The sequence below is a fragment of the Gossypium hirsutum genome, chromosome D05, assembly GCF_007990345.1.
Source record: "Gossypium hirsutum isolate 1008001.06 chromosome D05, Gossypium_hirsutum_v2.1, whole genome shotgun sequence".
NCBI lineage: Eukaryota > Viridiplantae > Streptophyta > Magnoliopsida > Malvales > Malvaceae > Gossypium > Gossypium hirsutum.
Window position 1 is genome coordinate 51,103,264 of NC_053441.1, and position 16,965 is coordinate 51,120,228.

Below are 16,965 nucleotides of genomic sequence, written 5' to 3' on the forward strand. Positions count from 1 at the left end.
AAAAAATAAAAAAATTATTTAATAAATATCTATTTTTCTCATTTTTGAACAAAATATTACTTATTAAAAATAACATTTTTATAAATAAAACAATTTAAGGAAAAAATACTGAAGTAATTCAACTATGTTTTTTTTTTGAACATTGATTGGGAGTGAGAATTGATGTTTTTAGGTTATTGTAAGTGACAAATTTGTTGTATTTGAGGTTGTACTTTAGGATAAGCATGATTTGGGTAAATACAACTTGGTTGAAGGTTATGTGGGTTTCTTCATTGTTGATTTTTAATTTGATGATATGATGATATGGAAATTGAGGGGTTTGGAATAAGAGTTATTGGTGTTGGTGGTTCTAAGCGAAGGTAGTGCCCAGCACTTTACAAATTTGGTGAAAACTATGAAACAAGGCTAGACGTATAATAAATAAATTATTATTTATAAAATAAAAATAAAAATTGAATTTTGGTTAAAATTTTGTTTGTGGGTGTTTTAAAAATTTTATTTTATTTATAAATCATTATTTTAATAAATAAATTTCATGTTAAAAAGAGAAAAATGTTGGTATTCATTTATTTATAATTTTGTAAGCATTTTTATGTGACCTTAAGTACTTTTATCGAATTTTTTTTTGAAGTTTTTATTTTTGAATTTTTAAAATCAAGGTTAAATTGACATAACATGAAAAGATGAGGGTTAAATCTGTTGAATTTTTTAGAAAAAAAATTATGATTGAATTGATAGAAATTATAAAATTTAGAAGGTTAAATTTGTTATTATGCCATTGAAAAATGACCACCTTAGCATCTTGTTAAAAATTTAATGGATGTGTAAAAAAAAAATTCAATAATGTTAGTGACTCAAATAGAAAATTTTAAATCTGAGCAATTAGAATAGAAATACACTAATAGTTTGTTGACTATTTATATAATTTACCCTAGTTTCTAAAAATTAGATCATTTGTTAGCCTAGGCTTAGGACCATAGATATTTGATTTTGGTTGCCAACTATTCTATTATTAGTAGTCCCAATAAATATTATTTTTTGTCTGAGCACTTTTGTGAATAACTTCGTTGAGAATAACTTCAAATTGGGGACAATTATCTTTGGGAACAACTTTGGAAGGTTGGCAGGGTTGGTGAGTTGTTTCACTTTTAGTGTGTCCTAAAGAGCATGATTTGGAGGGTTAGATAAAGATAATTTTAAGAAGTTAACTTTTTTACCTTTTTTAGAACACAAGTGCTTTATTATTTCTTTATTGAACGAATAATGCAATTTCACTTAAGACTCTCCTTGTTAAAATGTCGTAAATAGGTATAATTATTATGCAATTACTATTGTACCTATTATCCATATAATTTACTTTTCATTTTCTCTCATTTAAGTAACCCTTTTCAATTTCACTACTCTTCATTTCAACATGTTCATGCCGACTTACTTTTCATAACCGTTTCCTTTTTTACTTTCTTTTTAAATGACTATTAATAGAGGTTTGAATATCTCATTTGAGGCTTTTTGATCTTTTGGCAAACTTAGCATACTAAAATTCTCTTTGAAACTTTTTTTCTACAATTGCAACAACTATCGTAACTCTTATCTTTTTCAGTCTTTTATTGCGTCAATTATTATCATTTGTTATCACACTTGTTTTTCGAAGTATGTTTCAATAAGTCTCTCTATCATCTCTTCATGACTTCTTATTTTTCTTTTAGATTGTAACATCTCCTTAACTCACAAAAAAGAACCCTCTACATTTTAACGACTTTATTAAGGATGAGGGATTACTTTTAGTGAAAAATAGTCATGTTTTTCCTTTAATTTTCACTTGAAATGGTGAAGTCAAGCAAAGAAAAGATACAAACGTTAGAGGAGAATAACAAACAAAAAAAAATGAAAGATATCCATCAACTCACACCTTCTTCCCAGCTCAACACCATAAACAACAACACATACTTGCCACCACACTGATTGTTTTCATGGGGAACCATGTCACTACAAACTCTCATGCTCGAGTATGTTCCTTGGTGACATAACCCATTGAAATTCAGAGTTGTCATAAAAAATAACTTGTATTAGTAGATATGTTCTTAATTTAATCAAAAATGAGTAAATCAATTGGAATATTAATGTCATGTATCAAATTCAATCAAGGTGATGCTTTGTCATGAGCATCAGAATGGATGACTCTCAAAAGTTAGAGATATAGATGTGTTGGGTATACGACTTTTATAGTATTTAGCATAATTTACAATAGTGAAATTCATAGCCTAACTAAAGGGTAAATGATATCCTCTTATTGACATTACATGATAGATGAAAAGTAAACGTGGTCACAAGTCATTTATAATGACTTAATTACTATTCGATAATAATTGATTTTCATGAAAGAAGATGTAATGATTACCATGAGATGAAATAGGATCATTTTGGGAGAATGAATTTATCTCTTTAAATATATATAGGAGGGTTACATACTTATGACAAGATTATTGGACAAACACTTATTAAATAGCTTTTGTAGTGATATGTAACTAGGTAAAACTCATTCACAATACTATAGTAGAATGACTTCGTGATTAAATAAGTTTATAATTAATAAGCGAAAAGTTGAAACCTAATTATAAATTATTTGAACCTAATTATATATGTACAATAGGTCTTTCTGTTAGCTTGTTGAAATCAGAAATGAATTGCATGTAGAACAAAATGAGTAAAAATAAATGAAAATGATAAAGTTAGAAAAGTGGAGCTTTCACAAATGAATGTGTTTTCTCACTAAGTACAAAAAAGACTTGATAATTAATTTAAGATTTTTGAATTATTATTTAATTAATTATAATTAAATAATTAATGTTCAAAAATGAAATTAAATTAATTAGTTATCATGAATCCATTAAATAAGAAAATTAAATATATTTTTGATAGATTATTTTATGGTAAATTTGTCATGTATTTAACGAAATTAGAATTGAGTTGAGAAATTTATTTAATTGAAAAACTAATTCAATTAGCTTAAATAAATAATATTATTTTGAAAAATAAAAACTAAATATTGAGTTGATTAAATTAGAAAGTGTTGGTTCAAAAGTTCAGAATGCACATGTAATTGGACTCAATGCATGAGAGAGACCCAATCTACCTCACATAACATGTGAGAGGTGATAACCCAAAAGGAATAGGGTGTGCCCCCTCTCGTAGTTAGATTAGGAGAGTATTTTTTATTAAAATAACATTATTTATTTAAGTATTATTTAATCAAGATTCTTCTCTTCTTATAAAGAGATAACATCGATTGACCTAAAACCATAAGTTTTGATATATCGTTATTCTGTCATAAAGTAGTGAGAATTTATCAATTATGAATAAATTTTATTTTTGTCACACCCCAAAATAGAGCCTAAGAAATTTAGGAGTATTTTAGGAATTTTGGCTTATATGAGCTCGAAATTTCGTAAGGTTGGTACTTGATAATGTTTTCAACAATAGTTTTCATAAAGTTAAAGTTAATTTTTGGAAGTGAGTATTGAATGTCTTTAATTTTAGAAAATGGATCGATTTGTAAACGGGTGAAAACAGTGAGCATTTATTTAGAAATTTAATCAATTTTTAAAATTGAACCTAAAAGTTACCCACCTGCAGTTTTCGCGATTTTTCCATCTCCTTTCAAGCTTGTGCCGCCCTTGCCATTCCCCTTGAGTTTTAAACTGATTTTTGATTCCCCATCCACAATACCTTGATTTCCTATCATTCCCAAGTTATTTATCATCATAAATCTTCAAGAAAAACACCCAAAATTTTATAGATTTCATCATCTTATCCAAACGTGGGTTTTTCGGAATTGCATCAAAGCTAGTCTAATCTTCTATCGACGGTAACATTTCGAATTCCTATGAGTTTCTCATGATATCTAGTCTTTAAAACTGAATTATTAGCCCTCAAGTCGCATGTTTTAAAAAAAAGACAAAAATCGAACCATTAATGGTAGATTTCGGGATTTTGCATAAAAATGTGGTTTCAAAGTGTTGCTCAACTTGTTTCAGCATGATTAGAAGGTTTTTAAATTTACCTTAAAGTTTCGTTAATGATTTCTCATGTTTTAATAAATTTTGTGAAAATTGCTTAAAAGATGTCGAAAAATGTTGATACCATGAATTGAGTAGATTTGTGTAATTTGAAGGTTGTGAATTAGGTGTAGATGATTAATTAGATGAACGAAATTGATTTTAAGCAAAAAGATTGAGTATAGACCGAGATGTTAGAATTTAAAGTTTGTTAACTTCATGGTTTAAGTTACATGGGAACTTAGCTTAAGCTTGTGTTTTAGTTGGTTTGAGTGAATTTTTGGTTGTTATTTGGCTGTGGTTATTGTATGATTTTTGTGTGTAAAGCCTCGGATTCGTTAGAGCTTGTTACGAGCTAGGGAAGAGTTAATTGAGCTTTCGGCTTTTCGACAAAAGCATAAAGTTGTGAGGGTATGGAATTGCTACTCGTAAACACAAGTCATGCGTTATTTGAGAATTTAGATGTAGCCTAAACCCGTACTCTAAGTTTCGAACGGTTAGTTTTCTTAAATCTATAATTATCTATTGGTTATGTATTGTGCATGAAATGTGATAAGCGAGTGTGGTGATTGTTGTGTAAAGTGTAATTATATACATGAAATAAATTTGTAATATAAATGTTATATGACTATGCCAGTGTTTTGCAAAAGATGTTAGTATGCAGCGATAGTGTAACATCCCCAACCCGAATCTCTCGCCGGAACCGGGTTGCGGAGCATTACCGGAGATTACAGATCAAATAGAAAAAAAATCTCAAACATTTTATGTCATCAAAACAAGTCATCAAAGCATCATTTTAATCCAAATAATAAACTCTCCAAAATAGATCTTATAACTTCATTTACAATCAAACCACAAAATAAATAATATTTAGACTCTCTAGGTACATGCCGACACAAAGAAATAAACATCACCATATTTGAGTTCGGGATCGTTGTTGGATGCTGAATCAGCGATCAAACTTAAGTACTTAACCTGCGCACGGAAAATAAAACTGTACGGTGAGTAAAAATTCATTGATATTTCTATAATTCGAATTTTTTTAAAAATAAAACAATAAAATATGTATAATAAAATGTTAAGCACAATCACACAATACTCAATTGTCATCACTTGCTATATATAATACCTTTCCATAATTTATTCACGTATCATTTAAACAATGACACTATCCATTCCACAATCAATTTATGAATATATAACTCGTGTATTTCATGTATTTATAACATATTTCACATTTTATTTTCAGTTTACTATCTCATATTCTTAGCCCAAAGTAGATTTTATAGAACATACCGGATATACGGAACAAATACAGAGGTGAATTATTATGCACTAATGAACAGAGAGCACATATGTGCTAAACAGAGAGCACATATGTGCTAAACGGATAGCACTGTCGTGTTAGTAATTAGAGAGCACTAATGTGCTAATAATTAGAGAGTGCTAAAGTTCCTTAATGGCATGCCACTAATATCCTAGTAGTTCTAAATTCCGTCTACTTGGGCATTAAAACTGAATTTTATACATATTAAAAATAATCCAATTATCATATATGCACAATTTCACATTTACACATATGTATATTCATAATATATATATTCCAATTCAATTCAATCAATATAATTTCATCACATATCAAGACAATCAATTTCAATTGTAAAATACAATAATTTTCACCTCAATCACTTACTATAACATTTAATCAAAATACAACTAATAACTAGATTCGGATTATATAATTTCAAGCTATTCTTCGTTAACTATATTTTTTCCCTTTTTAGTCGATAATTCCGGTACAATGCTAGCAATTAAGCTTGAAACTTCAAAACCCCAAATTTCTCTTTTCTTTCTTTCCTTCTTTCCTTCTCTATTTCATTTTAAGCTTTCTGTTTCTTTCTTATTTCTTTTCTTTCTTTTGTTTTATATATATAATAATATAATAATATTTTAATTTAAAATATCTTATACTTATTACAAATGTATGTATATATTTTATTACACATGTATTTTATTATTACCACACAAGTGTCACATTTTTTGCTGATTTAGTCCCTTGATTTTTTCCATTTCATAATTAAACTTTCACAGTCAATTCAATTTAGTCCTTTTATCTAATTAATATTAATTAAGTCAAACTCACCTAATCAAAGCCTAATTAACTACACAACTAACTTCGTAAATATTTATTAAAAATATTTACGAATTTGATTTATCGAAACGGAGTCCCGAATATGCATATATATTTTTTAAATTTTTTTAAAAAAAATCACATTTGACTCGTAAATATTAAATAATAATATTTACGAACTTACTCGTCGAATTTAGTTGCCTCAAACCACTATTTTCGATACTACTGAAAATCAAACTGTTATAGATAGTGCACGGATAATCGGTAAATAATAAGTGTTGTTTCAAATATTTTGGTCTTATGATCTTGGAACAATTGGATATAGTTGGCATGCTATAGGATTGTGAGCACTTACTTATATGTATAGTGGTTTTGGGCGTTGAGGCATTGGGACATGTTTGGAGGGATAAGGGAATGAGAGCTAAGCTCCATTCAACGGGACATGTGAGGGGAAATAAGGAGTATGTTAATTATATGTTTCACTTTTGAGACATGTTTGACTCTATGAGTCTATGTGGTGTCATGGAGATCCGTGTATTCGATGTGTAATGATAGAGCTCACTATATGTTTCATAACGCAAGTGTCATCTTTGCACATTTTATGTAATCGTGTGGAATATGTTCTATGCTTGAATGAGTATGTATGCATTGTGAGAATGAACTATTAGATGATGCATGATTTAATACTATATGATGTTAGACTTAAGAATAAGGTACTTGTGAGTAAATGATTGGTTGTGTTGCATGATGTTATGTTTGCGTTGTGGAAATTCTTTGCACTCATTGAGCTTGTTGAAGCTTACCCACTCATTTCAACATATGCAGATTAGTGATGTCAAGGTGTGGACGGTGTGGTTAATGAGAGGGTGATCTAAGGAAAATTGGTTATTTATCGTAGGTGCTCTATTATTTATATTCATTTTAGGGAAATAGGTAATGTGGTAGAACTATTTTGGTTTATTGATTTTTAAACAATTTGATTTGGCTTATAAGAATTCCATGTTATTTTTATGTTAGAATTTTTAAACATTGATGTTGGTAGAACGATTCTTGCTTGGATGATTGGACACTTTGGACTGATAAACTTAGCCATAGCATGATGAAATAAACAAAGTACTTGATGCATGTTGTTTAGGAACTATTTTGAATGAATTTTTTGCTCTTCTATGCTACATTTTTATCTTCAGTAGCAGAGGTATCGATAGTTGGCTTTAAAAATCGATACCTCTGTGAATTAAAACATACAGGAAAATAAAATAGGGATTTGGTATCGATACCTTATCTCGAGTATTGATGCTTGGGACAAAAGTATCAATAATTTATAACAAGTACTGATAATTTTTGATAATTGAGATTTTTGGCCGAAAAATAATAAGCTACTTTGGTATTGTTTTTCCAAGAAGTATTGATACCACTCAAGGAAAATATCGATACCTTAATGCTAGTATCGATACCTACGAGCAGTTTTATGATTTTTTTTAAATAGCCCTTATGCATGATTTTGACAGTATGTAAGATCGATTAATGAATGATTTGCATGTAATAATTTTAATTAACTAATTGGATGACTAAAACTTATACGGTTTCACAAAAGAAGATCGGTTTGCTTAGATCTAGTTCCTATTTGATGTGCACGAGATGAGACGGTGGTGTGGCATCTCGTATTTGGGCTTGGCGACTAGGCCGGGTATAAGGTGTTACAATTTTTTTGGGAATTGCGATATTTATTAGTTTCTATTATTTTGGGTTTGTGTTAATCGATCTCACATTCGCTGTAATTCGTGATATGAGAATAGCAGATAAGGTTACCCACTGAAAGTCAAGATCGATTCTAATTTGTTTCGCACAAAGCACATGTATTTTTTGGTAAAGAAATATTGTTATAAATATTACAAACCAGCTTAGTTTTGAAAATTTTAAGCTTCCGCTATAACCGTAAATTGTTTTTTAATTAGATTTTTCCAACATGTCTCTCTCAACAATATCATCTTCAAGACTCGAATGTAAATTTCCTCTTTGAAAATGAAAAATACTCTACTATTACACGCTAAATTTGTTGAATGGGTATAACACTTGTAATCTCTAATAAATTATTCTCAGCATGATATAAACATATGGTTATACATGTATAAAAAAACATTAAAACACAATATGAAATCTAAAGCAACAAGAAAAGAACATAGACATAAACCTGAAAATATCAATATTTATATAACTCAAAGTATAAACATAAAAGATTATAGACATCATTACGATATTATAACCTAAAATAATAAAATGTATGGATTTAATTTGAGAGTTGTTATGACTATGCCTCATTTGGAGGTATTCCACTTCAAATCGAGATGAAGCGAGCTGGTTAAACTACTTGACGGCTTCATGTATTATAAGCTAAAATGCAAATACAAAATTAAGAAATTTAGTCAACAGTCATTTAATTTGGCAGTAAAGAATTGAAATTATAGATCATTATATAGTATAAATATAAATACATATTAAAATAATCATTAAGTATAAAATTAAATGAACTAATAACAAATACAAATAATAAAATTATTACAGTACAAACATACTAAAAACTAAAACAATTCAACCTCAAGCACTTAATTGCGTATGGTAGATCTGTTAGAAGTTTAATATATTTCAAAAATTTACATATCCCACATCCTTTAAATACACCTATCAAAATTATGTTTATATTTTGTTTTATTTTAGGCTTATAAGAGCAAAAATAAATGAGGCTTAAGCCCAAAAGCTCAATTTAGTTTAAACGGGTTAACTCTCTCACGCGCGCATGATATTAGGCCTGATTCAGTTTGCTATCTACGTTATTTATTTATTTTAATTTTTCTGTTTTAGTCAAACTAGGTTACTTGATTTTCCGAACTTAGAAACAAACCAAATTTTCTTAATAATTTTCAGCAGATATGTTTTTCACTTTTAACATGCATGGTGCCTATAAATGCAATGCATGATAGTCTTCCGAGTGAATCTATCAATTTACTTCTCTTCAAATCATCCTCTATTCTCTCAAAAAAATTCTCTACTACGATCTTAGTTGACTATTTAATTACTTTATTCTTCCTTGCTCCCTATTCTCCTATTGGTTAACAGAAGTGCTTATTACATTATGAGGAATACTCAAATCCGAAAAATATCTTTAAGAATAGTGATATTCACATCTCAAGAAGCAATTCTAATATTCTATACATTTAGTGTCTAACAATCTTAAGGATATTTAGATATTGTTCACTTTTTCGATACTCATATTCGTTGTTGTCGTTACTGTCGTTATGTTACTTGTGTCATAATTCCATGAAGGTACCATGTGTCTACTTTTATTGTTGTCTTGCAATACATATCCTAATCATTAACTAGTATTAAAAAGGGTAAAGATCTAAATATTTCTAAAATATTTAATTTTGAAAAAATAAAATTTTGATCGCATATAAAGTGTGCTGTTTCTATGATTAATTGTCCAAATGAAGCATGAATCGACAATTTTAGATTGCACCAACTTGTTTATTATTATTAAAAAGATTAGTGGGTTTTAAATTGAAATTTAAAAAAGTGAAATTATCAATATAGTAATAATATGAATCTACTTATTCAAATTAATTTTACCTTTAATATGGGTTAGATCAAACATTGAGTTATATATATAAACTACAGTTTTAATAATAATATATTAATTTATAACCATGATAAGAACTTCTCATTTACCATGCTATCATATTTGATTGAAAATGCAAGTTCAATTTATTTACTTTCCCATGTGAGTTGAATTTATGTTTAAACATGATGTATGATATATAATTACAAACTCAAAATAAAAAATTTTGAGAAAAGAATAAAAAAGAGGAAAGCTATTTTGTGTGGCAAATTCATAGTTGGTTGCTGGAAATAAATGTGAAAGTGTGAAAGTGCATGTCTAAGAACAGTTATGGTTAGGAAAACATTGGTACTTCAGTGTCATATACACCACCCCTCTTTTGAAGAAATCTACTTGGTACTTTATTCATCAGCTATATCAACTATGCTCAATATTCTAGTATCCACCACAGGAAATTAAGCTTTTAGCGGTGTTTTTAGTGGCGTTTGAACTGAAAAAGCCGTAACAGTTATACATTAGTGGCGCTAACTAAAAAATGCCACAATAAGTAAAGCAATAGCGGCGTTTATGAGAAAAATGCCGCAAAAGGTAAAGCAATAGTGGCGTTTTCTCATAAACGCCACAAAAGGCTAGACTATAGCGGCATTTTTCTCATAAACGCTGCAAAAGGTTAGAACTATAGCGGTGTTTTCTCACAAACGTTGCAAAAGGTAAGAAATAGCGGCGTTTTTCATAAATGCCACGAATATTTATTAACTTTGACTTAAACAGCGTCGTTTTGTTAGCCCCAAAATTCCTTTAGTTTTTCCCAAATCAGATTTCCCCGAAATTCCTAAGTTATTTTTTCCCAAATCCTTTTATTTCTTTCCCAATTTCCCCTGACTGATCGAAATCCCTAACTTTTTTCTCCAAATCCCCTCCTTTTTGTCATCTTTCAAATCCTAACCTTTTTCTCTTTTGTACAAATTCTTTATCAGAAATAGCAACAAAAAATTTCTCATCGTTGCCATTCTCTTCACCGAAACCAAAAAAATTCTGGTAAGTTTTCATTTCATTCTACTTTTTTTATATCTTTTTTTTCTTTAAAATTCATTCTATTTTTAATTATTGTAAATGGCCTTTTGAAGGCTGCTTATGTGCATGCTTGATGGGATGAGAATTTTTTTTCTCAAAGCTGATCTTGGGCTAATTTTGAAAGAGGCATGTACGATTTTTCAATAATATTTTGGGTTGTCTTTTTGCCGTTGTGTGATACACAATTGTAAATTTCACCATATATACTACTGATTGATTGCTTCTCTACCTATCTGTATTTCTTCCTCTCGTGGTTGGATATTTGTAATTTTGTCGAGTAATTAATCTTAGGTGCCTGGTTTTTGCAGTTTGACGAGCAGAAGGATCAAGTTGTAATAGAACAAATACTACAGGTTATTTTCCTTTCTTTCTTTGTTTTTAATTTTTTTATTGGGTTTTTATTTTTGTGTTTTTCTTCAACCTCGTTATCTGCTCACTTATTGTTAATTAATTCCAAACCTTATGCTTTAATTATTTTTTGTATGTTATATTCAAATGTACACTTATACACTCCAACACAATAAGGGAGTACCAGAAGAACATATTCAGAACATGCAGATGAAAACTGAACATTCGATTTGCTTTCAATGCCTATATTTCAAATCAAATAAGCTAAAAGAAGACTAGTTGAATTCATCCACTATTTAGATTTCAATGCCTGGTTGAAATAATTAGAGAAGAGAAAAAATATTGCAGGCATGGTCTTTTAAATAATTAGAGAAGACATGGTCAATTGCTTGAGCTGATTGAGTTAAAACCCCTTTAGGAGGAAGCGTAGTTAAAAAGGCAAGGGAAACCAATTTGAGAATTATTTAATTCAAAATTGTTGGTCTTCATTTTTAAGTTAGAATATAGCATTTTTACCAAAGCAATTAGTTTTATGTTACAGGCTTATATGGTATTAGAGTTTAGGTTCTATTATGTTAATCTACTTATTCATGTTATCTAATATGTTAATTTTGTTTCAAATTTAAAAATGACTGGTGCTCAAAATAATTCAAACCCAAGAAGTGACTCAAAATGATGTTCCAGTTAAGTACATTATGTTATTATGCTGGTTGGCTGTAACACCCCTAACTCATATCCATCGCCGGAACAGAGTTATTAAGCATTACCTAAATTTACAGATCAAATACAAACATTTCATACCACTTCACATACATATCAGAAATCAATCATATTCAATCATATTGTCCCATATATGAGCTCTCGAGGCCTAAAATACGTATTAGAATCAAGTCGGGACTAAACTGAGTACTCAAAGAATTTTTCGCAAAATGTCAAAATTTATCCAAGGTGTAGGGGGCACACGCCCGTGTAGCTCACATGGCCAAGAGACACACCTGTGTGGTCAGGACGTGTGGCTCACACAACCAAGAGATACGGCCGTGTGGTCAGGCCGTGTGGCTCACACGACCAAGAGACATGCCTGTGTCTCGGGCCGTGTGGGCATTCGAAGTAGGCGTGCAACCGTGTCCTAGCCTGTGTCCATACCTGTGTAATTCTATGACTTAGATCACACGGTCAAGTCACATGTCCGTGTGCTAGGTCGTGTGAACATGATGATTTGCATTAAATAGGTGCACGGGTCACACGGCCAAGCCACACGCCTGTGTGCCAGGCGGTGTGAAAAATATTGAGCATTCTGTTTTGAATTTTAATGATGCAGGGGACACATGGACAAAACACACGCCCATGTGCTAGGCCGTGTGTCACACACGGTTGAGACACACACCCGTGTCGCTTCCCGTGTGAACGAAATAAGGCCATTTCCAAGCCATATTTCTCACCCAACTGATCTTCCACCTACATTAACATTTTAACACATTTACAAGCCAATCCAAGATATTTAAACCAAGACAAAACCAAGTCATAAAAACGTCATATACCTCATATAATAGCATGCGAATTTACCATATTAATAAAAACATCTATTTTGCTTACTTATACCAAATATACTATCTCAAACCATGTCTTATTATACCTATTAGCTATTCTAACATAACAAAACACATATCAATCATGATAAAGCCTTATATATACATATCAAAATATACCAAATCACAAGCCATGCCAATGGCTAATTACAACCAAAACATTTACATGCCAACATTGACTAAATTTAACCTGTACATGCCATTATAACCAAAATTAATTTTATATTTATACAGAAATGGGCCGAAGGATAGTGTGATGATATCCTAACCAAGCTTTCAACCCATGAGCCTCTGAATTACTAAAGAACAGAGGAAAGTAAAAAAGAATAAGCATTTTATGCTTAGTAAGTTTGTATAATGGGTAGTTAACTTACCATTCATTTACATTTAAGGTAAGCACACAAAATTCATCCAAAGAAATTTGGCAATTTTCCTAAACACATATAACCTCAAGAAACATGTTAGTCATGTACTTCATGTGAACATCAAGAAATAAGGATGAGCTCATCATGTAACAATTTTCATATATATGCTTTCCACATCATATATTCATATAACATGTACATTTCCATAATAATTCATCTCAAGTTGAGATTATCCCATGTCGGAACTTTGCCCGTTCAATTTATTTGAAATATCGATGGATACACAGGTAATACACTTGAAGTGTACAAAACTGTAATTTATCAATTCATATTCGGAAATGCTCATACGAGCACATAAACGGGAAACCCTCTCTCGAGCCATATAATAGGAAGCTCATGTGAGCTGTATAACGGGAAGCTTATCCGGGCTGTCTAACGAGAAGCTCATAAGAGCCATATTCAAGAAGCTCATGTGAGCAAATTATGGGTAGCTCTGAAGAGCCATTAATCAAGAAGCTTCGGATAGCCATATATCGGGAAATTCAAGCGAGCCATATCGGAAAGCTCTAGAGAGCCATTAATCAAGAAGCTCACAAAAAGCCTTTAATCGAGAAGCCTCGAAGAGCCATATAACGGGACGCTCATAAGAGCTATGGTGTGTCTACAACACACGTAGAATCACAACCCAATCGGGATGCTTTGAAGAGCTAGTAACAGGAAGCTCGCAAGAACCATATAAAGGGAAGCTCGAGAGGGCTAGTAATGGGACTCTCTTTCGAGTTGTGGTGTGTTTGCAACATATGCAAGACCACAACCAATACGGGAACCCTGTATCCATCTAATTTCTTTTATTCAATCGGGATTTAATATTTGTCGGGTATTTTCGGATATGCGATTAATTTCATATACATAACAAAAAACCAACCACATACATATAATTCAATTAACAGATATGAATTCTCAATTTAGTTACATGAACTTACCTCGACAATGTTCGTGTATGCAACATTTACTAATTTGATACATTTTTTTCCCTCGATCTAACTCTGTATTTGATCTATCCGAATCTATGAATGAGTTTAACATCAATTTAACATAATTCATATTCAATTCAATCCAACACACATCTTAGGAAAAATTACCATTTTGCCCTTATACTTTTAATTAATTTTGATTTTGTCCCTAGGTTCGGAAAATGAAATTCATGTAATTTAATCCTTATTCCAAGCCTAACTAATTTTTACATATAACAATAGCAGCCCATGTATTTCATAAAATTCAAAATTTTTGATGAATTTTACATCTTTTCAATTTAGTCCCTAAATCACAATTTCATGAAAATTCACTTTACAAAAGTTGTTTATCTATCAACAACCTTTCATTTTCTACCATAAAACTTCACAATTCTTACATACTCATCCATGAAAAAACTTTAATACTTTGATAACTTTGCAAATTAATCCCCAAGATAGCTAGATTAAATTATTACGATCTCGAAAATATAAAATTTACTAAAAACGAGACAAGAAAACATACCTAATTGAGCCAAATAGTTTTCTAAAAACCCAAATTCCATAGCTAGGATTTCCATATATTTTGATTTGGGAAAGATGATGAAATAAGATGATATTAGATTTTTATCATCTTTAATTATTTCTCTTTCCAATTTAATCCTTTTCTTTTATTAAATTTCCAATGATGAATCATCACACTTATCTACTAACCCCAATAATTGGTCTATTTACCATATAAGGACCTCAAATTTTGAATTCCATAGCTATTTGACACCTATAACTACTAGAATTCAACTTTTTCACTTTATGCAATTTGGTCCTTTCTATTAAATTAAACATGTAACCGGTAAAATTTCTTTACATATTTTTAATACGATATTTCAATCATAATGCAGACTATAAAATAATATTAGAATAATTTTATTTTCAAGCTTGAATTTGTGGTCTCGAAACCACTATTTTGATTTCACTGAAAACGGGCTGTTACAACTCTCCCGCTTTAAGAATTTTTGTCCTCAAAAATCTTACCAGTAAAGAGGTTTGAATATTGCTTTCTCATTGTTTCTTCCGGTTCCCAGGTAGTTTCTTTTATTCCATGTCATTGCCAGAGAACTTTTACTAGAACTACCTTTCTATTTCTTAGTTCTTTCATCTCATGTGCCAGAATTTTGATCATTTCTTCATTGTAAGTCATGTCAACCTCCGCCGGAGAGATAACATGTGAAGGATCAGATCGATAATGTCGTAACATTGATACATGAAAAACATAATGAATTCTGTTAAGCTCTGACGGTAGGGCCAATCGGTACGCAACAGGTCCAATTCTTTTAGTAATCTCATATGGTCTGATAAATCATGGACTTAGTTTTCCTTTACGGCCAAACCGAAGAATTTTCTTCCAAGGTGAAACTTTCAAGAATACCTTGTCACCAACTTGAAATTCTATTTCTTTACGTGTAAGATCTGCATAAGATTTATGGCGATCAAAAGTTGCTTTTAAACTATCTCGAATCACTTTCCCTTTCTTTTCAGTTTCACGGATCAGATCAGCTCCATGTATCTTTCTCTCACTAAGCTCAGTCCAATACAATGGAGTTCTACATTTGCGTCCATATAAAGATTTATACGGTGCCATCTTAATGCTTAACTGATAGCTGTTATTATATACAAATTCAACGAATGACAAACATTTCTCCCAATTACCTTCGAATTCTAAAACACAACACTGAAACATATCTTCAAGAATCTGTATTACACGTTCGGATTGGCCATCAGTGTAAGGATGCAATGTTGTACTGAAATGTAATTGCGTACCCAAAGCTTCTTGTATCTTGTTCCAGAATCGGGATGTAAACCGCGGATCTCTAGCAGAAATAATGGAGACCGCCACTCCATGTAACCTGGCAATTTTTGAAACATACAACTCTACTAATCTGTCCAGGGAGAAATCTATATGTACTAGAATAAAGTGTGCAGGCTTCGTTAAACGGTCAACGATTACCCAAATGGCATCTTTCTTTTTTGGAGATAGGGGTAATCCTGACACAAAATCCATGGTAACTCTTTCCCATTTCCATTCCGATAGCATGACTGGCTGTAATAATCCCGAAGGTACCTGATGTTCAGCTTTAACTTGCTAACATATCAAACATCTAGATACAAATTCAGAAATATCATGCTTCATTCCTGACCACCAGTACATCTTTTTCAAGTCATTATACATTTTATTACTCCCTAGATGAATAGACATAATACCGTTATGAGCTTCATGCAAAATTTTCTGTATAAGTTCTGAATTCTTCGGTACGCAGAATCTACCTCGAAATAACAAACAATCATCAATTCCAATCTAAAATTCTGAATCAGATGTCGACTCACATTGTACTCGTTTAGCCTGTAACTTATCATAATTTTTCTGAGCTTCGCAAATTTGCTGTAGAAATGTCTGTTTAGCTTTTAACTCAGCTAAGATTGAGCCATCATCTACCAATGACAATCGGGTAATCATTGCTCGTAAAGCAAACAGAGACTTTCTACTTAAAGCATCTAGAACCACATTTCCTTTTCTCGGATGATAATTGATAACCAGATCATAATTTTTTAAGCCATCTGTGCTGTCTCAGATTCAAATATTTTTGCGACATTAGATACTTTAAACTTTTATGGTCAGTGAATATATGACATTTTTCACCAAAGAGATAGTGTCGCCAAATTTTCAGGGCAAATACAACAGCAGCCAGTTGTAAGTCATGTATCGGGTAATTCTTTTCATGTGG

At 30.9% G+C, this 16,965-nt stretch overlaps 1 long non-coding RNA gene across 1 annotated transcript; it reads left to right on the forward strand.

Moving 5' to 3' along the window:
- The first annotated feature begins 3,018 nt into the window (after positions 1–3,018).
- On the forward strand, positions 3,019–7,230 carry LOC121217061 (uncharacterized). Its single transcript, XR_005913282.1, has 2 exons — positions 3,019–3,865; positions 7,012–7,230. It is a non-coding gene; the product is annotated as an uncharacterized lncRNA (long non-coding RNA).
- The last annotated feature ends 9,735 nt before the right edge of the window (positions 7,231–16,965 follow it).